Source organism: Culex pipiens, chromosome 2, assembly GCF_016801865.2.
Source record: "Culex pipiens pallens isolate TS chromosome 2, TS_CPP_V2, whole genome shotgun sequence".
In the NCBI taxonomy this organism is placed as follows: Eukaryota; Metazoa; Arthropoda; class Insecta; order Diptera; family Culicidae; genus Culex; species Culex pipiens.
The window spans coordinates 2,987,815-3,014,141 of NC_068938.1; the positions used below are offsets into that span (position 1 = coordinate 2,987,815).

Below are 26,327 nucleotides of genomic sequence, written 5' to 3' on the forward strand. Positions count from 1 at the left end.
TAAACATTAAACATTAAACATTAAACATTAAACATTAAACATTAAACATTAAACATTAAACATTAAACATTAAACATTAAACATTAAACATTAAACATTAAACATTAAACATTAAACATTAAACATTAAACATTAAACATTAAACATTAAACATTAAACATTAAACATTAAACATTAAACATTAAACATTAAACATTAAACATTAAACATTAAACATTAAACATTAAACATTAAACATTAAACATTAAACATTAAACATTAAACATTAAACATTAAACATTAAACATTAAACATTAAACATTAAACATTAAACATTAAACATTAAACATTAAACATTAAACATTAAACATTAAACATTAAACATTAAACATTAAACATTAAACATTAAACATTAAACATTAAACATTAAACATTAAACATTAAACATTAAACATTAAACATTAAACATTAAACATTAAACATTAAACATTAAACATTAAACATTAAACATTAAACATTAAACATTAAACATTAAACATTAAACATTAAACATTAAACATTAAACATTAAACATTAAACATTAAACATTAAACATTAAACATTAAACATTAAACATTAAACATTAAACATTAAACATTAAACATTAAACATTAAACATTAAACATTAAACATTAAACATTAAACATTAAACATTAAACATTAAACATTAAACATTAAACATTAAACATTAAACATTAAACATTAAACATTAAACATTAAACATTAAACATTAAACATTAAACAGTAAACATTAAACATTAAACATTAAACATTAAACATTAAACATTAAACATTAAACATTAAACATTAAACATTAAACATTAAACATTAAACATTAAACATTAAACATTTAACATTAAACATTAAACTTTTTTTTTCAGGCATTTAAAAATAGAGCAATTCCATGTCAAATAGGGAATCGGTTGTACCCGACCCTTTCCGATTTCAATGAAACTTTGTAGACATGTTATCCTACGCTTATATAAGCCATTTTTGTGTATATGGAGCCAGTTTCACTCGATAATGACATTTGAGAAGGGCGTAAGTGTTTTAAATATTTTTGTATTTCGTAATTTAAATATTTCTGTATCTCGAAGCCGTTGCCTCGTATCAAAAAGTGGTCCAAGACAAACTTGTAGGAAATTTGACGCGCTTTCCGAAAAAAATACACTGAAAGAAAAAAACACGCAACTTTTATGAGATTTTTTGATTTTTAAGCTTAAAAGTCAAATTTGAAGGTGAGCCCGCGATTTTTTTTTCGTTCAAATTTTTTGTAAAAGTAGCCTAAGATGTTACAAAAAGACTCACGAAAAATGCAAGAGGAGCAACTCACATTAAAAAAATACAAAAATCATTTACTGAAACTATTTTTTTGCAATCCCGCTGTAAAACTGTCAACTTTTCCTGTCCTTCTGGAGAAACGAAACGGCCTACTTTTCCCTACCAAAAATAACAGAAAGGAAAATTAATACCTTTCAATACCAGTGCTGAAAAGTTCTACTTTTCAGCACTGAAATGGGTGCTGAAAAGTTAAACTTTTCAACACTATTATCGAAAAGTAACATTTTTAAATATTTTTTTTGTTTTGAACGGTGAATTTACTAAACACATGAATGTTTGACATAAAATTCCATTCAAGAAGCGTTTTTCGGAATTTCAAAAAATGTTGTAAGCAACTCGTTGCAAAACTTGATTTTTTCAGCACTCGTCGTATTTATCCAACTCGGTAAACCTCGTTGGATAAATGTACGACTCGTGCTGAAAAAATCTTCTTTTTGCAACTTGTTGCATAAACTACTATTTTTTTAAAGTGCTCTAAATGTCAAAGTTTTCAAAAACCGAATGTGGGAATCGATTCTACAGACAATTTTACATAAAAGTCTCCATATTGATCATTGTCCTGAGTCCAATCCCTGTGAAGTTAAAGTGGTTTTCAAAATAAAAATGCTGAAAAAATAGGTTTTTTGGTGGTTTTTGGCAATTTCTATATGATAGACTTGATTGTTCAGTCTCGAAAATATTTTTACCGAAAAGCTCGTCCAATTTCCCATAAGTTTGCCTTTGACAGCATTTCAATTGGAAGTATGAGCTCACAGATATAAGGTTAATCACATTGATCGTACCTGAAAACAGTTTTTTTTTTTCAGTGTGGTTCAGTGGATGGTAGTAATTTGGAAAGTAAATTAGCTTACATCAACGATAAAACGAGTTATATTGAAAAGTGGTCAAAGACAAACTTATAGGAAATTGGACGAGCTTTTCGTTAAAAATATTTTCGAGACTGAAAAATCAAGTCTGTCATATAGAAATTGCCAAAAACCACCAAAAACCTATTTTTTCAACATTTTTATTCTTAAAACCACTGTTACTTCACAAGGATTGGACTTAGGACAATATGGAGACTTTTATGTAAAATTGTATGTAGAATCGATTCCCACATTTGGTTTTTGAAAATTTTGACGTTTAGAGCACTTTTCAAAAAAACAATTTCAGTAAATGATTTTTGTATTTTTTTTAGGTGAGTTGCTCCATCCTGCATTTTTCGTGAGTCTTTTTGTATCTTCACAAAAATTTTGAACGAAAAATAATCGTGGGCTCCCCCTTAAATTTAACCTTAAACTTAAAAATCAGAAAATCTCATAAAAGTGGCGTGTTTTTCATTCAGTGTATTTTTTTCGAAAACCCCGTCAAATTTCCTACAAGTTTGTCTTTGACTACTTTTTGATACGATACAACGGCTTCGAGGTACAGAAATATTTAAATTCCGAATTATAAAAAAAATTAAAACACTTACGCCCTCCTCAAATGTCAATATCGAGTGAAACTGGCTCCATATACACAAAAATGGCTTATATAAGTGTAGGATAACATGTCTACAAAGTTTCATTGAAATCGGAGAGGGTCGACAAAAAAGTACCCAAAAATTTCCTGTTTTGGGGTGGAATTGCTCTATATGTCTTTTCACTTTAAAACATTTCTAATTGTTGAAACAAGAGTCGTTGCAAATATTTTTGAAGTTTATGCTCCTCGACTCTGACCAAAATCGAGGAAGAGGCAAAAAAATCACGACCCGTTTTTTCAACATCAAAACAAGCTTTTCAAGCGAATCAAAACAAGCTAAAATGATTAAAAATGCACAAAATTTAATTTCGATTGTTTTCAGTTGATTAGACTTCTACATCCATAAAAAAATTTAAACAATATGTAAATCTCGTTTTCACCAATTTCTTTAAAAAATAATAAGACTGTCAACAATTTGATTTTTTTCTTGATATTAAATTCAGTTAATTTTCCCTTTTCAAACATGCTGTCCTCTTCAGCGATTCGAAAAAAAACTTTTTTTCCATCACAAAAAGCGGTAAACCACCTTCACAAATTTCCCGCTGCAACTGGGCACTTGCACTCCCTGCCCAAGGGCCATTATTGCATGTCCACCCTGTCCGCGCTGTCCAAAGTCGCCGCAGTCCGAATAAGTTTGCCCATTTTATTTTTATTATCCACGGCGGCAACTTTCGTTTCGCCACACTCATTACTATTTGTTGGAGCAGAGGAGCAACTCGGAAAACTGCATCAACTTTTTATAAGGGTGGAGCAGCAGCAGGGAAAAAAAGCACCAACCCCACTTTAATTACTCACCACTTTCATTTGCACACAGAGCAGGCCAGGAGCAGCAGGATTTGGTTGGTCAGTAGCCTGTCCCATTTTGAGGTCATGTCGAGGAATTTCAGGTGCTCACTTCTTAAATGATAGATTATGATGTTAGGAACAATGTTTTCTTAGACAAGAAAAAATAATAAAATACTTTCTCGCACCCCCTAGTCGATTTACTGAAAAAAGTCACTTTTTTGAACAAATTTTCTAAAATCGCTTGGAATCAATACAAAAACTGTTTCGATCAGGTGTGTATTATCTTCAAACGATAGGTTTTTGTCCATAGATTAAGATGCACTATCAATATTGGACCAAAATTTAAGTTTTTGGACTCTCCCATGCGGATTTGTGTCGAAAAAATCGCATTTTTTCGAAACTTTTTTCAGAAATGTTCATTTAATTTAGGGTAGCCTATTTTTCCCAGTGAAACCAATACATGCAGCTTGTAGGAAATTTCATGGCGAACATTTTTTCCTCTGAGAAAATGCAATTTCGACACTCCAGAGCCGAGATATTTGAGTTTTAGTGAGGAAAAAAGTGACAATTTTCAAAATTTCTCAGAATTCAGAAGCAAGGCCTACTAATTACACGATGTAGCAAGCATATGTCTCAATGGTCAGGGTATGCTTTTTTATAGTAATTTTGGCCGCTGAATCCGAATCTGAAATCAAATTTCGTGTAAACAGTGATGTTTTGGAGCTACACCCTTTTGGAATGTTATTTGCGTGTTTAAGAGGCAGTTTTTGTAAATATTGATCGGTTTGTTTTAGAGGTCGTATCAAGGTGCTCCGATTTGGATGAAACTTTCAGCGTTTGTTTGTCTGTACATGAGATGAACTCATGCCAAATATGAGCCTTTTACGACAAAGGGAAGTGGGATAAAACGGGCATTGAAGTTTGAATTTTCTGAGGATTTCAAATATGACAAAAGTGAGACTAAAAAGTGCCGCTATGGATGCCTACAGGACAATAACTAACGTTGTAAAATGTTTGTTATAGAAAAATCGAAAAACTATGAGAAAAACTGTGATTGGCCAAAAAGTTATTACCGTAGGCTTATAGTCCATGAAATTACCTATCTTTTGAACTAAAAGAGTATGGGTGTTGGAGGCTGTTGCAAAAAGATATTGAGGTTTAAAAAAAACCATTTTAACAGTAATTTGCAAAAGCTATGAGAAAAAGTTAAACCAATCCTGGATGCCTATGGCCCATTTTGAAGTGCTTCAAAAGACCTTTCGAATGCATCTAAGAGAGTGGGAATTGATGAAGTTTTACTAAAATGCGAGCAATTTAATTTTAAGATTTTTTATATTTTTTCCCCACTTCCCTTTGTCGTAGAGGGCTCATATTTGGCATGAGTTCATCTCATGTACAGACAAACAAACGCTGAAAGTTTCATCCAAATCGGAGCACCTTGATACGACCTCTAAAACAAACCGATCAATATTTACAAAAACTGCCTCTTAAACACGCAAATAACATTCCAAAAGGGTGTAGCTCCAAAACATCACTGTTTACACGAAATTTGATTTCAGATTCGGATTCAGCGGCCAAAATTACTATAAAAAAGCATACCCTGACCATTGAGACATATGCTTGCTACATCGTGTAATTAGTAGGCCTTGCTTCTGAATTCTGAGAAATTTTGAAAATTGTCACTTTTTTCCTCACTAAAACTCAAATATCTCGGCTCTGGAGTGTCGAAATTGCATTTTCTCAGAGGAAAAAATGTTCGCCATGAAATTTCCTACAAGCTGCATGTATTGGTTTCACTGGGAAAAATAGGCTACCCTAAATTAAATGAACATTTCTGAAAAAAGTTTCGAAAAAATGCGATTTTTTCGACACAAATCCGCCTGGGAGAGTCCAAAAACTTAAATTTTGGTCCAATATTGATAGTGCATCTTAATCTATGGACAAAAACCTATCGTTTGAAGATAATACACACCTGATCGAAACAGTTTTTGTATTGATTCCAAGCGATTTTAGAAAATTTGTTCAAAAAAGTGACTTTTTTCAGTAAATCGACTAGGGGGTGCGAGAAAGTATTTTATTATTTTTTCTTGTCTAAGAAAACATTGTTCCTAACATCATAATCTATCATTTAAGAAGTGAGCACCTGAAATTCCTCGACATGACCTCAAAATGGGACAGGCTATTGGTCAGTCTCACGCGAGACGCTCCTCGTCCTCGGCCTTGGCCTCCGCGTTCTGGCCACGAGGGTCAGCAGAAAAATTAAGGGGGAAAAAAAAGTCGGCAATCGGTAAAACCGCCACCGAAGCAAATGAGCTGCTGCTGCTTCTGCTGGTTCTTGTTGGGGGAGGATTTAGAATCCATAAAAATATTCGCTCCAGGGCGTACTGAACTGAACGACGACAGGAAGGATGCACTTTGGGAAATTAGTTGGACATAGGGTAATTGAAGCGAAATGGTAGCATTTTCAGTTAATTTGTTAATCCATTGTTGATTCTACTATTATTTTTATTCTTGTTCATTTAAACTATCGACCCAAGAAAACACGGAATTTGATTTAAGATATCTTGAAATAAAGTCTGATTGAATGTTGATCAATAGATAATTTGAATGAATCAATTAAGTTTATTGAAAAACCAACAGCTATCTAGATTTTTTTTGTAAAATCGGTAAAAAATTAAATATTATTTCAGTTTAAAAAAAATCAACGAAACATTAAACATTAAACATTAAACAAATAATTACGGAAACAATTTGAACAAACAGAAATTTTCAAAAACGAGAGTTTTTGAGTTCTTTTCAGCAGTGAACTACACAGAAAAAAAAATCATGGTAATATTGCATCTGGGAAGGGGTACACCTTTTATGTCAGAAAAAAGGTATAATTTTACCTCTGGAAATGTGAAATTTTACCACTTTTCTGGTGTAATGTCACTTTTTCAGTCTAAATTGAGGTAATATTACATCATAAAAGAAGTAATATTCAACCTTCCAAAATTAAAGCTTCCAAATTTACATTATTTTTTTCTGTGTACATCTTTATCCATGTTGGAACAGTTATAGCCTGTAATTAAGTTATTTCAAAAAATAAGAAAAAAAATAGAAAAAGCTTGCTAAAATTGCATTGGAAAGGGAATAGAAAAAGACATACCTTCTAACTAGATTACAGTGCTTTTTTCCTTTGTTGATGTGCTTAATCATCAGCTCCCCGAAGGCCAGAAATGCTCCAAAACCGCGTCTTCATCTTCCCCGCGAGAGCAAAAACTCCGGCAGAGTAAAGAGATCTTAACCGCGTTTTTTTTTTTAAATTCGTTATATTTAAAGTTGATCAGTTAATCAATAAAAAATGTGTTTTTTCGAGAGAACAAACTTTTTGCGGTACTAAACATCAAAATTTCATAAATGTTAAAAAAATATTACGCCTGCCCCTGTTAAATATGATTGTTCCCTCTGATTTTTTCAAGCCGATTTTGAAACAAATGCTTTTAAATTAAAAAAAAACTCATGGTAATACAGTCGACTCTCTGGCTGTCGATCTTCTCGATATCAATAATTCTCCATCTATCGATGAATTCTTCAGTCCCTTCAATCTGCATACTTCAATTATCTTCATTCCTCGATATTTTCCCTTGCTTGAAGGATCTCTTCCTCGACGGTCCGTTGGATTCTGTTTGCTTTAAAAATCTCTTCCGGTTGTCAATAATTTCACTTTCTCATGGCTTGCATAGACATTTTTCTTGGCGAAAAGAAGCTTGGAAGGGTGTTTGCAATAAGTTTGTTTTTGTTTGATGGACGTTGCCATGATTCTCTCCCATAGCTGGATATCAACAAAAAAATATTTTCAATCGAGTCTTCATTTTGCATCGTTCTGTAAACTGATGATTCTCTTCCTCGAAAGTCCCTTGGATATTGACAACCAGAGAGTCTACTGTATTACATCAGGAAATGACGAAAAATTATGTGTCAAAAAATGTGTAATTTCCCATCAAAAACTGGTAAAATTTTCATCAATCTATTAAATTTCACTACACAGCAAAAAAGTAGTAATCCAGCTGCGTGTAAAAGGCCTTGGTGTAAAATAAATTTTGCATTATTTTATGAAATTCTATGTAATATTACACCCTGAAATATGTAGCCCATCAGTATGGGAAACCTACTTGACCGAAATGTCAAGCTCAAATATGCGTTTATCCATTCCATTTTTCATCGGTCTGATGGCCGAGCGGGCTAAGGCGCCAGTCCGTACTGTTGGTGCCTGGTTTGAATTCCGTCGGTTGCAACTTTTTTTATGTTTACAAAAAATGTACATGCAGTGTGTAATATTAAGTGTCTTTTTTGACGAAAGTGATGTGCATGCTTTTGCATGCGATTTTACCATCGGATTTTTAGCTGTGTAGTTGACACATTGTTTTAGGTAAAGTTACTCAAAAAGAAGTTATTTATATTCAACCATCAAAATTTTCAGCCTTCCAAAATTCTCCTTTTTTACTGTATAATAAAGCATATAAATTACTTATAAATGCAAGTTTAAAAAAAAACATCAATCCCATAACATTCTTAAAATTTGAAAAATCTTATTTCTAAGGTAAATCAATTTTCACGACTTCAAGGAATACGTGAAATTCGCGATATATAGAACTGCCTATAATTATCAGTGATTTTTTTTTTGCTTTTCCGGATCCGTAAATTTTTTAAAAATATTTTCTGTTTAATTCTGCAGTATTTTTTTATATTTCAATATTAGGTCTGATTTGCAAAAAATAAACAAATATCAAAAGATAATTTTTTGAAGTTGATTTTTTTGATAATGTTTGCATATATCCAGGTATTTATAAATATTTTTTGTAGTTTTTTCCAGTTTATACTAAGCTTTTAAGATGTCAAGATGTTAATATTGGTGCAATCAGACTATTAAAGAAAATATGAATTACAAAAAACATTTTAATCTATTTACAAGAGTTCGTTTAAGTTTTGTCAATAAAAGCTTTAAGATTTTGATAATGGTAGTTGTTTCTCTCCTAAATCTATAAGGACTATTTTATAGCTCGTTTATCCTTTAAAAAAATTGGATTAAAACTATTTAGAAATAAAATGGTCTTTTGCAAATAAAAAAAACCTTAGTTATTCTATAGAAAATACTCAAATTGCATAACGCACTTTTCTTGTCATTATTAATAATTGCAGTACATCCGAGAACATCAAAAATTGTATCATAAAAATTAAAGCGGCCAGCCCTACTGCGTTCTGTTTACTGCAGAGAGGATTCTGTGAGCGGATCACATTTCACAAAATCTACAGGGGAGGAAGGATGCGTGGACTTACCGTACCAAACGCCGTCAATAATTGCCAAATTAAAGCAGAAGAAAAAAATGGGCTACTTTTTTGCCGCCGAATATTTTTGAAATGATGTTTTTGGATAAAATAGACTGCAGTTTTAACGATAAACCAATTTCAAGACTGTTGAATATATTTAAAAAAAACTTCTTAATTTTAACAAAATTTTGAGTGCAATCAGCTGAAAACAATATAAAATGTGTTCTCCTGCGTTTTTACGCATTTTTGACATGTTTTTAGGGAAAAAAAATAAAAAATTGGATTATTTATTTCTGATTAAATATTCTTAAACCACAAATCATTTGCTTGATCAGAGTTTTGTTTTTTTTTCTAAATTCTTTGTTGAATCAATTAACTGCTTGTTTTTCCTATTTCTTCTTTGTATCTAATTCATTGCACAGAAAATTAGTCAAACCACAAAGCCCCTTTTTAGAATTGAGAATACTTATTTTCAATACTTTATTTCAATTTCATCTCTTAGTCAGCCTGACAGTAAAAAAAAACAATTATTACCTATTTGCAATTTGCAGTACATTGTTGAGGAATTTTAGTAATTTATAATTTAATTATGTTTCTTATCCTCAGTTTAAAATAAAATATAAACTAAAAAAAATTTTTTTTTTCTTAATGACTAAGTTGGGTTGGGAAGCTCAAATTTGGACGAGTCATTAAATAATCACATATTGATCATTAATAACTTTGAAACTATTTTTTTAATTTTTGTTACTGTCTGCTTTACTTTTTCTTTGTAAAAAAAGAAACGTGTTGGCGAAACATATCACTAAACATTTCAGACGTGATTATCCGTATTTTCAAAATTTCAAATTCAAAATGGCGGCCAAAATGTCGATGATAAAGTTTTGAAAAAAGGCATTTGGTAATTCAGTAGGCAATCAACCAATGATGATTAGATTAGCCAAAATCCCATACAAATCTTCCGATAATCGAGTCTTGACTGTACTAAATTTATGCTAGTTCAGTCCAGACTCGATTATCCGAAGCCTCGATTATCAGATGAGAATTTGGATAATCGCATCACGAACAAATATTTTTTTCATATTTATTTTAAATATCAAATTTCGAGTTCTGCGACCCCATTTTACTCAAATCTTGATGTTGATTGCATGTTTAATAATAAAACGCATTTTTCGAAATTTCGTCACCGTTTTTTTGGCCGCCATCTTTGATTTGAAAATTCTAAACCACATAGGGAGCGTTGTTTTATGACGTAACGCAAAAAAAGTGTTTGAGACCTCCTCTCTCCCTCGTAACAAAACTTCCATACATTTTTTTAATATTGTGTGGAGCGTAAAACGGCCTCCTCCCCCCCCCCCCCCCACCTTCCTCTAACTGCGTTACGTAATAAATGAACGCTTCTTTAAGCGTTGTTTAGGAGTCATACTAGACATTTTTTTTTCTTGATACGATTATCCGAAGTGTTTTTTTCCGAGGCTTTCGGATAATCGAGTCTGGACGTACAGTCTAACTTTCTGTTTAAACTAATATTTAGTAAAGTATCTACAGGTTTTACAAATCTGTTTTAAGTACTGTAATTACGATTACCATTGATATATGAAATAAATATTAAAAAGTTTTTGAAAAACTACAAAAGAAAATAAAAACGGAAGAGGGTTTCACTCAGTAATTTTATATATTTTTTTACTAATAAGTCATGATCATTTCCTTAAAACGACATTTGACGTTCAAAATCATATCCCACTGTTTGCTGAACTTCACTAACCACCACCACCAACTACCAACGAACTGCACCACTCTGCATATCCTGCCACAAACTGCCTGCGGGCCTCCTCTCTTTGGCGTGGGTGGCCACTCTGAGGTCGGCCGGGGTCAGCTAATCCTTTTTGGAGGAGCGTGTTGGTCACTCTGACGTAGTCTGGCACGCGCGGGTGGGTGGTGGTTTGAAAGTGATTTTGCTTGCTTTTTTTTCCTGTTCTATTCAGTATTTGCTGACTTTTTTTTTCCACGAGCGTTGAACATGAAGCACGAGGTTGAACTTGGGCGGGTGGTTTTCTATTATTAAAGTTGGGACATGTTTGCTTAAGGGGATGGGGTAAAACGGGAGAGCAAAGGTCTTGTCCTTTTTTCACCCTTCAGGAGGTTCCAGTAATGTGCTAAGTACTCTATTTAGACATTACATACGCTTCAGTGCTATTTGTGGGTGGTGGAAGTTTATTAGCTGATCCTTTTAAGTGGAGAAAAAAAATAGAAATTCCATTAGATTATATACATTGTTTGCATTTATATCATGTTTGAACTCTATTTTTTTAAAGAAATGTATTTCCTTTGCTTAAAGCTAGTTGAGAAACTCGTAAAAAAAATTTAACGTCACACTTTCCACGTGTCAAAAGCAAACATTTTTCAGCTGATGACAAAAAGATTTCAACTTTGTACACAAAATTCGACCCAATTTCAGCAACAATAAACCAACACATCAGAGCACACCAAAACAAAAACATCCCGGAAACGAGACGAAAAACCGTCGTGTTTTTGCGGCGCACACAAACTTTAAGAAAAAGCCAAGCTTTTGAGCGGGGTCCCAAAGTTTACACTCGGCAAACAACCTTCCAGCAGCGGAAAATGTTTGCCTGTTTGCTCACATCCCAAGTCTGCCCAAAGAGAGAGAAAAAAACGAGAAGCAAGGCAAAAAGTGCGAATGAAAGAGTGCGAAAGGAAAAGCCATTTCGTTTTTTTTTTCTCTCTCTCTCTGCCAAAGTAACAACCCTCGACTTGGGAAAAATTGTTTCTTCTGCGTCGTCGTCGTCGTAAAAGTGAACGGCAACGCGATATGAGATGGTTGAGCTGGTGTTGGCCGCCGCTGCCCGGTTGGAGTGTCAGACCCAGCATCCGGAAGGACCAACTATCCGTAAAGCGTGGCGTGGCCAGAGCCAAACCAATGCGACTTTGAAATGGCAAAAACGCAAGATAAGTACACACTAAAAGAGGGATGTTGGGTTGAGTTATTTGGTTTTTTGATATTCTGAAGAAAAAAAATATAGACACAATTCAAATAGCCTTCTTTCTGAAAATTGGTGCGAATTTGAAAATTTGAAAATCCACTAAAAGAGTATTCCAAGTATTAGATATCAGATAGCTGTTTAATTTATATTCAAATCTAAAGATTTTAAAATACAGTCTACTTTTTGGTTGTCAATATCGAAATGGCCATCAAGAAAGAGAACCAATTTGATGAAGGATGCAACATTAAAAATCAATTGAAAATATTTTCTCCTTACCACGCCTTGGTAGAGCATTCATTGCAACGTCTAGCGAAAAAAAATCAAATTCCCTTTTTCAAGACATGAAACAGAAAAAAAAATTCTATACAAGCCAAGAAAAGAATTTATGTTTTGTATACAGTCCAGACTCGATTATCTGAAGGCCTTGGCAAAATTTCACCTCGGATAATCGAATTACAAAAATTTTCGTTGTCTTATTTTTGGTTGTTGAGCTTAACTTAATTGCCCCTAAACTACTCTCAAGTGATTTAAAATTTTTAAATTCAAGATGGCGGCCAAAATGGCGGTGATTAAATGCTGAAAAAATGCATTTTTTAGATTGATATGCAATCAACCATTCAAATTTGACTAAAATGGGGTCGCAGAACTCGAATTTGATGTTAAAAATAAAATAACAAAAAAAACGAAAAAAAATTTTTGGGTTCGTGATTCGATTATTCGAAGTCCCATACAAACCTTCGGATGAACTTTGGATAATCGAAACTTCGGATAATTGAGGCTTTGGATAATCGAGTCTGGACTGTATTTTGATTTGGATGAAACTTTGTATGTACTTTTTATGACTAAAGTAATCATTTTACGTCATTAGATCGTCCATACAAGTTTTCATACAATTTTAGTAGCTGTCCAAACAAAAAGGCTATGAAAATATTAAAAAATCAGAATCATGAGAACAGATTTTCAGATCGAATTGGTGTCCTCGGTAAAGTTGTCAAAATTAATATTTTTGGGATTATTATAAAATTAGGGGTGTTTTGAAAATATTAAATATATATTTATTTGAGATATCGGAGCATTTGACCATACTATAATTTTTTGACATTGAAAAGGCCAAAAACTCAAAGGAAAAGCAGACACATATTTTGATCCAAATTTAAAAAAAATAATCGTTGTCCGAAATCTCCCCAAATTGCTCAAAAGACCTTTTTCTTTAAAAAAAATAATTAAAAGAACAAACGAGGCACGAAGGCACCAAGCTAAAGATGAGGTATTTGGCTGTATAGTGCTTATTCCAAATATTTTTAATAACAGAAATATATTTGAACCATTGTCAAATTAATGCTTAAAACCAGTTAAAAAACAATCAGAAAATATCAGATTCCAGGTTTTAAAAACAAATCCAAAGTTTTCATGGAAAAAGAGTTATTGCAATCACAATTTGTATGAGAAAAACCATAAAATTATTATGATTATTTGAAGAAGAAAAAAAACAGATTTAAAATTTAAAGCCAATTTGGAGCCAAATTTGGCTTAAACTATCACAAAACTTTGTGTATATAATAACAGTTAAGTTGCTGTCACAAATTTCCTAAATATTTAGGCGTTTTCATAGGTGAGCAGTTCTCTCAGATTTCGGTCATTCGATTCTTTTTTTTGTTTTTTTTTATCCAACTGAAACTTTTTTGTTGCCTTCGGAATGCCCAAAGAAGCCATTTTGCATCATTACTTTGTCCATATAACTTTCCATACAAATTTGGCAGCTGTCCATACAAAAATGATGTATGATGTTTCAAAAATCTGTATCTTTTGAAGGATTTTTTTGATTGATTTGGTGTCTTCGGCAAAGTTGTAAATATGGATACGGACTACACTGAAAAAAATGATACCCGGTAAAAACATTTTTGGTGATTATTTATTTCACTTTTTGTCATTAAAAATTGATTTGCAAAAAAACACTATTTTTATTTTTTTTTATTTTTTTATATGTTTTAGAGGACATCAAATGCCAACTTTTCAGAAATTTCCAGGTTGTGCAAAAAATCTTTGACCAAGTTATGATTTTTTGAATCAATGCTGATTTTTTCAAAAAATCGAAATATTGTTCGCGAAAATTTTTCAACTTCATTTTTCGATGTAAAAATAAATTTGCAATCAAAAAGTACTTTAGTGAATTTGATAAAGTGCACCGTTTTCAAGTTAAATCCATTTTTAGGTGACTTTTTTGAAAATAGTCGCAGTTTTTCATTTTTTTAAATTAGTGCACATGTTTGCCCACTTTTGATAAACATATTTTTGAAAAGCTGAGAAAATTCTCTATATTTTGCTTTTTTGAACATTGTTGATACGACCCTTAGTTGCTGATATAATGCTATGCAAAGATTTAAAAACAGGAAAATTGATGTTTTCTAAGTCTCACCCAAACAACCCACCATTTTCTAACGTCGATATCTCAGAAACTAATGGTTCGATTTTCAATGTTAAAATATGAAACATCCGTGAAATTTTCCGATCTTCTCGAATCATATATTTTCAAAATTTTTAATCCAAGACTAACATTTTAAATGGGCGACTAATGATGCAAAATGGCTTCTTTGGGCATACCGAAGGCAACAAAAAAGTTTCAGCCGGATTAAAAAATACAAAAATTAAAATTGAAGAAAAAAGACCCTTTTCGTAGCGAATTGCTCAGATATTTTATTATTGTATTTTATTTATTTTTTACAAAAATATGTTTTTTCCTAAAGTTTTACGTTTTTTTTCACTCGATATTAAGGCCATTGCAAATTTTATTTCAAGTCCCCCTCCCTCCCTCCTCCTTCGAAATTTTCTTAAAAAATCAGGGGTTAGGAAAATTATTGTTAACTGAAATTTAAATTGTCATAGAAAAAAAACAAGTAAAATAGATTGTAAACTATTGAGAATAGATTGTATAATGCTTTATTTAGTCATTTTCATTTAGAAAATGATTTTTTTTAAATATTTTAACAGATTTTGAATTTTGGGACCACAGATCGGTAAAAGACGTGAATGTTTAAAAAATTGATATTGTTAAGTGAGAATTCATTGATCATTTGTAAATTTTTGATTGTAAAATTTTTTTTTTGCTTACCCTTTGATTTTGACCAGAGCTGAGTGACAAAAACTTAAAATAAAAATTTCACCTGCCTAATGGTTTATTCGATGTAAATCGGAATCCTTACCATAAACTATTTCTTTTGCCCCCTGATTTTTTATTAAATTCTGAGGGACACTTAAAATCAAATTTACATTGGCCTGATGGTTATAATATGTTAACAAAAGAATCGAGTTTGGATAATTTTATGGAACAATTTGGTTAAAATATAGTTTTAACCCTTTCAACTAATGCAATTAAAACAAAAAATTTATATTTGCTATAGTTAGATAGTCTAAAATGATAGTCGTTATTGAATTGTTACATTTTAAAAAACTATAAAGGTTAAAAAAATGGTTTGAATTTTATTTGTAAATGCTTGTACTCCACGCATTGTTTCATGACATTTTCAATCTAAAGTTTAATATAAAAAAAAACTATAAAATACAATATAGATAACTGTAATATAAAGTTGTGTACTACTGTCAAGTTAAAACAGCCCGAAAATGTTAAATTCGTTGTAACGATATAGAGAAATGGACTGGAAAACCAATTATATAATACTAAAAAATGGTTTTCATTGGTCGATTTGTTTAAAAAAATCGTGCTTGTTCCAAAATAACATATTTGAAACTAATGTGTAGTCATGTGAGCCTGGAAATCTATTTAAAAATGTGACGTTACAACAAGGACGCGTCATTATCTTGTTTTAAATCACAAATTATTGTCGAATTTACAATCAACATAAAAACTTCTACTTAAATATTGAGAATGACCTCGATCAACCCCATTCAAACCCCTTCCTCCTTTAAACTTGCTTTGGCGACAAAATCCCACCAGCAAAACCAGCAACCAGCCACCGTCCAACCAGCAGCAGAATTCAAAACCCACTCCGGATTGCATACATTCAGGCGTGCTTGGCAGCAGCAAAAAAACGGTTCTCATCGCGTCGTCTCACCAAGCAGCAGCTCCCCAAGAACGGATATTGAGCTTAAATCCGGAAATTGGATTATGCTCCACGGTTCTCCCCCAGCAGTGTGGCCACCGCCGGACCCCAGTGTCGTTGGCCGCCGGGGGTTTCTGTGATTCCGTGTGAGTGTGTGTGTGGGGAGCTTTCTGATTTGGTCAATATTGGCTAAAGGAGTTTATAAGTTTACGAGTGTGGCGTGCGAGAGTGCGACATGGGGTGAAATATTTAGTTTTTTTTTTACATTTTTTTGCTGCTTCTCAAACTGGTGTTGATGACATCGACAGTAAGCTTGAACGAGTGACCAACTGGCCAACAGCAGCAGCAGCAGTTAATGGAATGTGACTTACGGTGGCCGTTGCGAATGTCACACAAAAAATAAAATACAAAAAAAAATGTCGAGGATTGTAAACCCAGTCGAGCCAGCCTCCGTGCAATCATTTATCACCATCCGAAGCACGTTCCGCAGCGATTAAGTCGTGATGAATTATGCCATAGATAAATATCCCATTTCGCGGGTGTCAGGTTTCGGCTGATTGGTATTAAATTTTTAATGAATTATTATCGTCTGTGTCCGTAACAGTGACACACTGTGTCGAGGTGAGGTACTCTGAAAAGTACAGAGAGAGAGAAAAAGATTGCAAAAATTATTAGTTTTTTCAACTGTTGTATTTTGCTAATTGTGAGGTGTAGTGAAAATAAGCAGTAAAAAAATTAGAACACACAGTTTTTTTTTAACTTTGAAGAAAAATGCAGATAATTTATCAGATTTTTATTTTGAATTTTTTTATTATATTATATTATTTTTTATATGTTTTTAGCGAATTTTGAATGTAAAAAAGAGCGTTTCTGATTAAAGTAGAAAAAATAAAACAATGTTAAACTTTGCAAAAAAAATAAATTGTGATAAAAACATATTTCCAGCACGATTTTCAAATCAACTGTGAAGTTGTTTGTTTTTTCTTCCAAAATTTTTGTTTCTTTCGAGAAATGCTTTTAAAACTATACTCTCATTTGTCTCTAAATTTTGTCGGAAAAGGCTGGCCCGATTTGAACATTTTTAATCAAAGTAGGCAGCGAAAAAATACCGTGCTTAAAAAAAGCTCACAGGAGATTCGGTGACTTTTGCAACTAAAACAAATAAAACCTTATCCTTCACAAAAATTGTTACTAAAACAAATGTCCTAATCAAAAAACTTGTTCCAACAAGTGTCGATTGCTTACAAATTGAAACCATTTTATTTCAGTTTTTGTACATTTAAATGTTCCAATAGATTTACACCGAAAAAAATCACGATCACATTTACATTTTTATCTCTAAAAGTTGAATTCCCACAAAACAATTACTTTATTTTCGATAAACAAACTCACACAAAATATTGAATATAACTTGTATAACATTTTTTTAATATAACATTTTGGCTTATAAAAAAAATGGAGGAAATTTTTCGAGCTTTTTGAAAAATACACTGAAAGAAAAATTCACGCCACTTTCATAAGATTTATTTATTTTTATGTTAAAAAGTTAAATTTAAAGATCAAATTTTTTGTGGAAAAGACAAATACGTTTTAAAAAGAATCGTGGCAAATGCAAAACAAAATCATTTAAACTCCTTTTCAAGTGGACTAAAAGTCCACTTTTTTTTGAAGATTTTTTTTTCGATTTTTTAGGATTTTTCTTCAGATAAGTCGATGGAAATCGATAGTTTCATCTTCATATCCATCAAATTTCAAATCAAAAGTTTCCAACCCAAATTTACCATTTCTTGCTTTCTTTGAAATAACCCTAATATCCAAGCTGGAAACCTCAAAATGACCGAATAAAAATCATTTGTTTGTACAATTTGTCATAAAAATTCAGCAACAGATTGCCCGGATACAAATTCGAGCTTGAACCATTGCTAAACTTAGAATATTACATTTAAAAGTTATTTATTAACCAATAGGTTCCCAAATTTATTTATTTTTCAATACTCTGCCATACAACACTTAATTTTTTTTACATTTTCGAATCAATCACATTGTAAAGAACAGTTTTCTGAACAATTTACATAAAAAAGTATCAATTTTCAAACGATGAACACTGCCTACTATGATATTTTTAAGGATGAAAACATTTTGCAGAAATATAAAACTTATACACAATTTTGATGAAATTTATTGAGATTATTTTATTAGAATCATAAAAAAAACTCAGTAGGCGGTGTTCATTGTTTGAACGGTAATTAAATCCAAAAATTTTGAAGAAAGTCACTTTTTATTTTACGAAATTGGGTATATCTCTGCCTCTATTAAAGCAAAATGGATACTTTTTTATGGAAATTGTTCAAAAAACTGTTCTCCACAATGTGATTGATTCGAAAATGTTTTAAAATATGTTAGTGTTGTATGACAGAGTATTGAAAAAAAAAATGTTGGGCACCTTTTGGGTAATAAATAACTTTTAAATAAAATACTCTAAGTTTTGCAATTGTTTAAGCTCGAATTTGTATCCGGGCAATCTGTTGCTGTATTTTCATGACAAATTGTACAAAGAAACGATTTTTATTTGGTCGTTTTGAGGTTTCCTGCTTGGATGTTGGGGTAATTTCAAAGAAAGCTAGAAATCTGGTAAATTTGGGTTTGAAACTTTTGATTCAAGGTCAAATAACGTCATGATTCGAAATCCGGACACTTAGTAGCATATCATTTTTGTTATAGCTGGCAAAATTTCATGTAATAAGTTGGAAATGTAGAAATATGATCAGGATGTAGTATAAACAGTTAGTTTTAAGAAAATGCATGCAAAATATGTGTTTTCAAACAATTTTTCATCAGAATTTCAAAATCAAGATGACTTGTTGTGCTTCGAATCCCGGACACTGATAAAAGCTGATTCGAAATCCGGACACTTTTGCTTCGAATTCCGGACACTCGATTTTACTTATGAATCGCACAAATTTGGACTGAAATGTTAGTGAATGGTATTCTTTAGGTCTCAAATAAGCTGTTAACATCAAAACAATCGATAGTTTATATAAAAATTTGCTAGAATTTAAGGAAATCGTAACCATAAATTTCTGCTTTGCCTTCACTTTGCTTCGAACGCCTATGAAATATTTCAAGTGAAATGTTTCGCATTTTTGGTTAGCTTATAATTTTATTGTATTTAATTGTTTTGGCATTAACTACAGCGATCAAACAAACTTTAAATGAAAGTTGATGTTGGAGTTCATCAAATAACACAGTTTTGGCATTCATAATGCGAACTTATATCCAAATAATTGATAAAACAAGATGAAGTGTCCGGGTTTCGAAGCGTCCGGGAATTCGAATCATGACGTTATGTAATGGAGAGTCTCTTGAGGCACATTCAGCACAAATTTGATGGAACATGAGCCCATCGATTTCTTTCGATTTTTCTGAAAAAAAATCCTATATAATCGAAAAAAATCTTCAAAATGTCGGGAAAAAGCCCTTCTTTCATGGTGCCAAGTATCAGACTTGCCGAATTTGTTATCTTAATGTTCTCATAAAAATACACCCTGCATTTTGTTTCACTAAATATTTTTTGTTTTGAAATATTTTTTAATTGATGAAAATCTCGCTTGGGAACAAACAGCAAAACAGCCTCAGGGTTGTGATTAGGAAAAATTAGATTTGATAAAAAATTATGTTATTAAGATTTATGTCTTGTACAAAAAAATAAATCATTTAAAGAGTTCGATGTACAAGGAATCTACAGGAAAATATTTGATCAATGCTCACTAGTTTGCCCTCCAATATTACTTTGTTTTTATTATTCTTATTTCAGCAAATCTGTTTCTATTTAGACACTTTTGAGGATTATTTTTTAAAGGATTAGTTTTGCTATGCATATTTTTATTTTGTAAGAATCCACAAATATTTTTTTAATATTTTGATTGATCTCTTATAATCAATCATCAATCAATAAAAAAAAGTAAACTTAACTGCTTGTATTCCAAAATTTCAATAATTTTTATAAAATGAGTTGAAATATATTTATTGCTTAATCCTACGGTACTTTTTCATCAGTTCCCCCCTCCCTCTCAGATGGCTGAGTCCTGAGTTTCGATATTTTTATACCACCCCTGATTTTTGCCATTGATACTCAGCAGCCCAAAGATATCCGATTCCCAGCACCACCGCGACCATTTTCATCGGGCACACACGCACTGCACAGTACACATAAACCGGGCCCAATCCGGGTTTATCACATATTAATGGTTCCTGGACCAATTCGTGATACGTGTGTGACCACCGGTCCGGAACATTGGGAATGTTAAAAATAAATGATTCCGAAACATTTTTTGGCCACCATCAGGTTGGTGTTGGTTGGCCGGTGGAGTCAGCCAATTGGACACGGCGAGGGGGGAAAAAAGCAGACGAAGGGGTCCAAACCACGTGGGAAAACCGATTTCTGGGACACTTTGGCCAAGTGATTTTCAATTATCCGCTTTTTGGTGCGACAAAATTTGCGGTCAACGTGTGTGTGTGTGGGTGTGTGTGAAAAAGTGTGTTGGATTAAGGGACGGATACTTGTAAAATGAAAAGATAATCTGGATTTGCTCTGCTGGTAATCGAATCGGAACAAGCCACACTCATCTTTTTTTTCTCACTTTGGAAAGTTTCCATCCTCGATGAAGGGCATGTTTTCCAACGCCCCTTTTTTTTGGATTTAAGGCTGATCAATCATGTTCGTAAGAAGCACTTTTGCTTTCTGACAAATTCTCAATTTTAGCACGTTACTCGGTAGATCAAGTTTGGTTTTCTCCAAATCAATCTTCAATGGTTTGTTTAGCCAGTTTCAGTTTGTTGGTTTTCATTAACATAAAATTGAGAGCAAATACTTGAAAATTGAAAGGAAAAGGTCGGTTCAAGGAGTACTTAAAAGGTGCTGCTCAAGTTCAGTTCAATTTTAGTAATGCTTAGATTCCGTGGAATCGATTTTGACCACACTTCTGAGAAAACAAAAAAAAGGATTTAAACAAGGTGGCATTTCAAATTACAACTAAACTGGTTCATATTTTGCACTCCTCAAAATCAGAACAGGAATTTGTACAAATTTTAAACTAAAGATGTTAAAAAATGCGTTATGCATGTAATGGGAAAATAAGCCTTCATGTGTAAACCTATAATTTTACATAGAAACGCAGAATATGACCAAAAATCGATATTTTGATAATTTTGCTCAATTCTGAGGGCAGATTCAGATTCAGCGGGAAAAAAATTACATGAAAAAACAAAAGTTGAACAATTTTTGAATTTCGTTAGGGTGGTCACATACACTTTTCCCTAGAAAATCAAACATTTTCAAATTAAGATATCTCGAGTTTAAAAATAAACGCTTCTGAGATTTTTTAGAGCTTGTAGTGCGAAATCTCCTCTTTTGATTCCATTGTTGAGATTTTTAAGTTTTAAAATCCAAATTGGGTTTGTCTTTTAGAGCTCTGTCCTGAACATCACTTTTTTCTAAATCTTAACCCTGAATTGCTAAGTTTAAAACCCTTCTTTTTGAAGGTTTGCTCAGATACTTTCTTTCAATTTAGTCGTAGAATTGCGAGATAAAATTTTAGTGCCTTTGACAAATTGCTTAAATTAGGAAGCCCAATGAGCAGTTCTCTCAGATTTCGGACATTCGATTTTTTTTGTATTTTTTAATCCGACTGAAACTTTTTTGGTGCCTTCGGTATGCCCAAAACAGCCATTTTGCATCATTAGTTTGTCCATATAATTTTCCATACAAATTTGGCAGCTGTCCATACAAAAATGATGTATGAAAATTCAAAAATCTGTATCTTTTGAAGGAATTTTTTGATCGATTTGGTGTCTTCGGCAAAGTTGTAGGTTTGGATAAGGACTACACTGAAAAAAAAATGAAACACGGTAAAACAATTTTTGGTTATTTTTTATTGAACTGTTTGTCACTAAAACTTGATTTTCAATAAAAACACTATTTTAATTTTTTTTATTTTTTGATATGTTTTAGAAGACATCAAATGTCAACTTTTCAGAAATTTCCAGGTTGTGCAAAAAATCTTTGACCGAGTTATAAATTTTATAATCAATACTGATTTAAAAAAAAAATCGAAATATTGGTCGCAAAAATTTTTCAAATTCATTTTTTTATGTAAAATTAAACTTGCAATCAAAAAGTACTTTTGTGAAATTTTGATAAAGTGCACCGTTTTCATGTTATAGCCATTTTTAGGTGACTTTTTTGAAAATAGCCACAGTTTTTCATTTTTTTAAATTAGTGCACATGTTTGCCCACCTTCGAAAAAAATATTTTTGAAAAGCTGAGAAAATTCGCTATATTTTGCTTCTTTGAACTTTAATGATACGACCCTTAGTTGCTGAGATATTGCCATGTAAAGGTTTTAAAACAGGAAAATTGATGTTTTCTAAGTCTCACCCAATATCTCGATATCTCAGCAACTAATGCTCCGATTTACAATCTTAAAATATGAAACATTCGTGAAATTTTCCGATCTTTTCAAAAAGAATATTAAAAAAAAATTAAATAAAGACTAACATTTCAAACGGGCCAAACATTCAATATTTTGCCCTTTTTAGTCTTGGTTTAAAAAATTTAAAAATATTTTTTTCGTAAGGATCGGAAAATTTCACGAATGTTTCATATTTTAATATTGAAAATCGGAGCATTAGTTGCTGAGATATCGACATTAGAAAACTGTGGGTTGTTTGGGTGAGACTTGGAAAACATAAATTTTCCTGTTTTTAAACACTTGCATGACAATCTCTCAGCAACTAAGGGTCGTATTGAGAAAGTTCTAAAAAGTAAAATATAGAGAATTTTCTCAGCTATCCAAAGATATTTTTTTCAAAGGTGGGCAATATGTGCACCAATATAAAAAAAATGAAAAACCGCGACTTTTTTCAAAAAAAGTTACCTAAAAATGGCTATAACTTGAAAACGGTGCAATTTATCAAAATTTCACTGAAGCTTTTTTTGATTGCAAATTTAATTTTACATCAAAAAATGAATTTGAAAAATTTTTGCGACCAATAATTCGATTTTTTTTTAAATCAGTATTGATTAAAAAATTTATAACTCGGTCAAAGATTTTTTGCACAACCTGGAAATTTCTGAAAAGTTGACATTTGATGTCTTCTAAAACATATCAAAAAATAAAAAAAAATTAAAATGGTGTTTTTTTTTGCAAATTAAGTTTTAGTGACAAACAGTTAAATAAAAAATAACCAAAAATTGTTTTACCGTGTATCATTTTTTTTTTTCAGTGTAGTCCTTATCCAAACCTCCAACTTTGCCGAAGACGCCCAATCGATCAAAAATTCCTTCAAAAGATACAGATTTTTGAATTTTCATACATCGTTTTTGTATGGACAGCTGCCAAATTTGTATGGAAAATTATATGGACAAACTAATGATGCAAAATGGCTTTTTTGGGCATTCCGAAGGCACCAAAAAAATTTCAGTCGGATTAAAAAATACAGAAATTAAAATTCTAAAAAAAGACCGATTTCGTAGAGAATTGCTCCAATAACTTTCTTCAAGACAAAAATACTCCAAAAAATATCCATGAAAAGTTAGATTTTCAAAATCACCCTAATCATGAAGTTGCCCCTTCCATTTGCAACAACTCTTCTGATTACACCAAAGCTCCAAAACTTCATAATTTTTCGGAGAATTCATTTACCACTTGATTTTCATTTGATCTGGACCACTGTGCAAGACTTGCATCGAAATTTCAAATTTCAAATGTATCACAAAATGCTTTATCGCTATAGTTGTGCTTCTATAAAAATATTGCCAAATATCAATGAATTTATGAAAATATTTTTCTTCTAAATTATTTTCTTCCCGAAATTTTAAAATTGTAAAGATTTAATATCTTTATTTGATTAAATAATAGAATGACAAGAAAAATTGTATATTTTGGAAAATCTTAGGAGATACCCCATGAATCGATTCTTAAAAATTAAATAAGCTGTACCAATTTTGAGCCAAATCGGTTAAGGTTTAAACCTTAACCGATTTAGCACAACATTTTCACAGTTATTTATTTTTGCCTAAGGAATCGAATCAGGGGGTTTCCCAGGGGTGTTTAGTGTCACCCTATTGGATAAGCATTATGCAATGTATTCTGAATACAGCCCAGACTCGAATATCCGAAGTTTCGAATATCCGAAGTTCGATTATCCGGAAGTTTGTATAGGACTTCGGATAATCGAGTCACGATAAAAAAAATCGTTTTTTTTTATTTTCTTTTTTTTACATTCAATTCAAGTTCTGCGACCCCATGTTAGTCAAATCTGAATGGTTTGTTGCTTATTAAATTTAAAAATGCTTATTTAAATATTTAATCACCACCATTTTGCCCGCCATCTTGGATTTGAAAATTCTAAATAACTTTAGAGAAGATTTGGGTTTTGCTTAAGCTCGACAATAAAAAATAGACAACAAAAAATTTTGATGCGATTATCCGAAGTGAAATTTTGCCGAGACCTTCGGATAATTGACTATGGACTGTAGTTTACAATCGATTTTACAAGTTTTTTGAAAGAAAATGCAATTTTCAGTCAATAATTTTCGTTTACTTTTTCAAATGGTCCTTTATGCAAAGGTTGTTTAGAAAAATATTCTTGAATTATTTTTTTTTGCTCCCTGATATTTTAAGGAAACTTTGAAGGGGGGGACAACAACTTAAATAATTTTCATTGAAGGCCAGTTTTTTAAGTAGGTCAATTATCAATTATATTTAAACACTCTTTAAACCTGAGAATTTTTTTTTTCAAAATAACGCAAATTTGCTTGAAAACGCACAAAGTATAGTTCTATTGTAAAATTATATTTTAATATTATCAAAGATTCGTTTTTTAACAAATCTGCTTTATTACGATAACTCAATTTTTAAAGTGACCAACTAGATATTAATCGGCTCTCACAAACTTCCCAGCAGCAGCCCTCACCCCGAAACATCCTTCTTTAAAGCTAAAATTGTACGTTTTTCGCAGGAAAAAGGGAACAAAACCCTCAACTCATCGTAGCTCCCCCGACTTTCCCAACCCCAATCTATCCGTTAACCTTCACCCCCCACTCACAGCTTCCCCTCGTGCAAGCAATGCATCGTCATCCTGCCAACCGACCCGAAAAACCACGATCTCTCTCAACAAATTTCCCATTTTCCCACCCACACAACCACACGCAGAGATGAACGTCAGAAAAGCTTCCAAAACCGACCACCTTCGCTCCTTGAAGCGCTGTCCCGATCTCAAGGATGACTTGATGTCCTGAAGCTCTCGCCAAAATTTGCGCTCGCTCCCAAAACCCGAGAGGCAAATTTCTCGGAACTGCCGAGACTTAATCCAATTGCCGCTGTGGCGGAAAACGGGAAAATCTTTCCACTCGGTTGTGGAAAATTTTTCGTGACACCACGAAAATCGCGGAAGCTCGGAAAACTCGCTCCCGCTCTCCGCTCAGCAGTGATTTCTCGTGAGAGAGCAGCGCCTACTTGGGTGGAAAAGCCACCAGAACCATAATTTTCACCCGAACCTCGGATCAGTTTCGGTGTCGACACTCGGCTGAACGGCAACTCGGTGCGGACTTTGTGCGGCAGGACCAAGCCCCAAGCCCGTGGTGTCTCCGGAAACGTCGGAATCGACGGGAATCGACGGTGACGGTCGCGCTTTTTGGGACAGACACAAAAGGACGGGGATAGTGAGTGCGCGCGGCGCTGTATGTGTGTGTGTCTATTTAGTGGTCGTTTTGGCGAAAAAAGAAGGGAACCGGTGGAACCGGTGGAACCGGTGTCCGGAGTGGAAGAAGTGGCCGCAAGCAGTGGCATGTGCCGGAAAATCGATACTTTTCCGCGCTGAAAGGTGATTAAAAGAAGGTCCGGTTCCTCTTTTTTGTTGCGTCCTTCCTTTTTTGAAGTGTTTTCATTTTAATGTTGCCTTTGGGGGAAGGTTTTCCCCGGTGCGACGTTCCGTCGTCCTTGGCAAAAACATCCGGAGTGACCTTGGATTATGATTTGGTGAAAAATTACCGCTAGAAACGGAACGAAACGAAATCGGAATCGCAGTAGGCTGGTGCAGGTTAAGCCACCCTTCCGGCTGAGGGAGGAAAAAAACAAGAAAGGAAAAAAAGCGTCAAACGAAGGGAAACAACATCGAAGTTGGCGGCGGCGTCGAGGACGTCGACGGAGAGGATTAAATCTCTGCGCTCAGCTGGATGAGAGCTTTTTTTCGTGTTGCTGCTGCTGATGTTGTTGTTGTTGTTGACGGGTTGAGTGAGTGCTGGCTGGCTGAC

At 32.7% G+C, this 26,327-nt stretch overlaps 1 protein-coding gene across 2 annotated transcripts in view; it reads left to right on the top strand.

The window, feature by feature from the left end:
• Positions 1 to 25,572: 25,572 nt before the first annotated feature.
• Positions 25,573 to 26,327, top strand: part of LOC120412488 (uncharacterized) — a 31,194-nt gene continuing 30,439 nt past the window's right edge. The window contains exon 1 of one of the 2 annotated variants that reach the window (XM_039572982.2): positions 25,573 to 25,911. The gene's annotated coding sequence lies outside the window, so the exon portion shown is untranslated. The remainder of the gene's footprint in view (positions 25,912 to 26,327) is intronic. The other variant, XM_039572983.2, reaches the window with a different exon arrangement.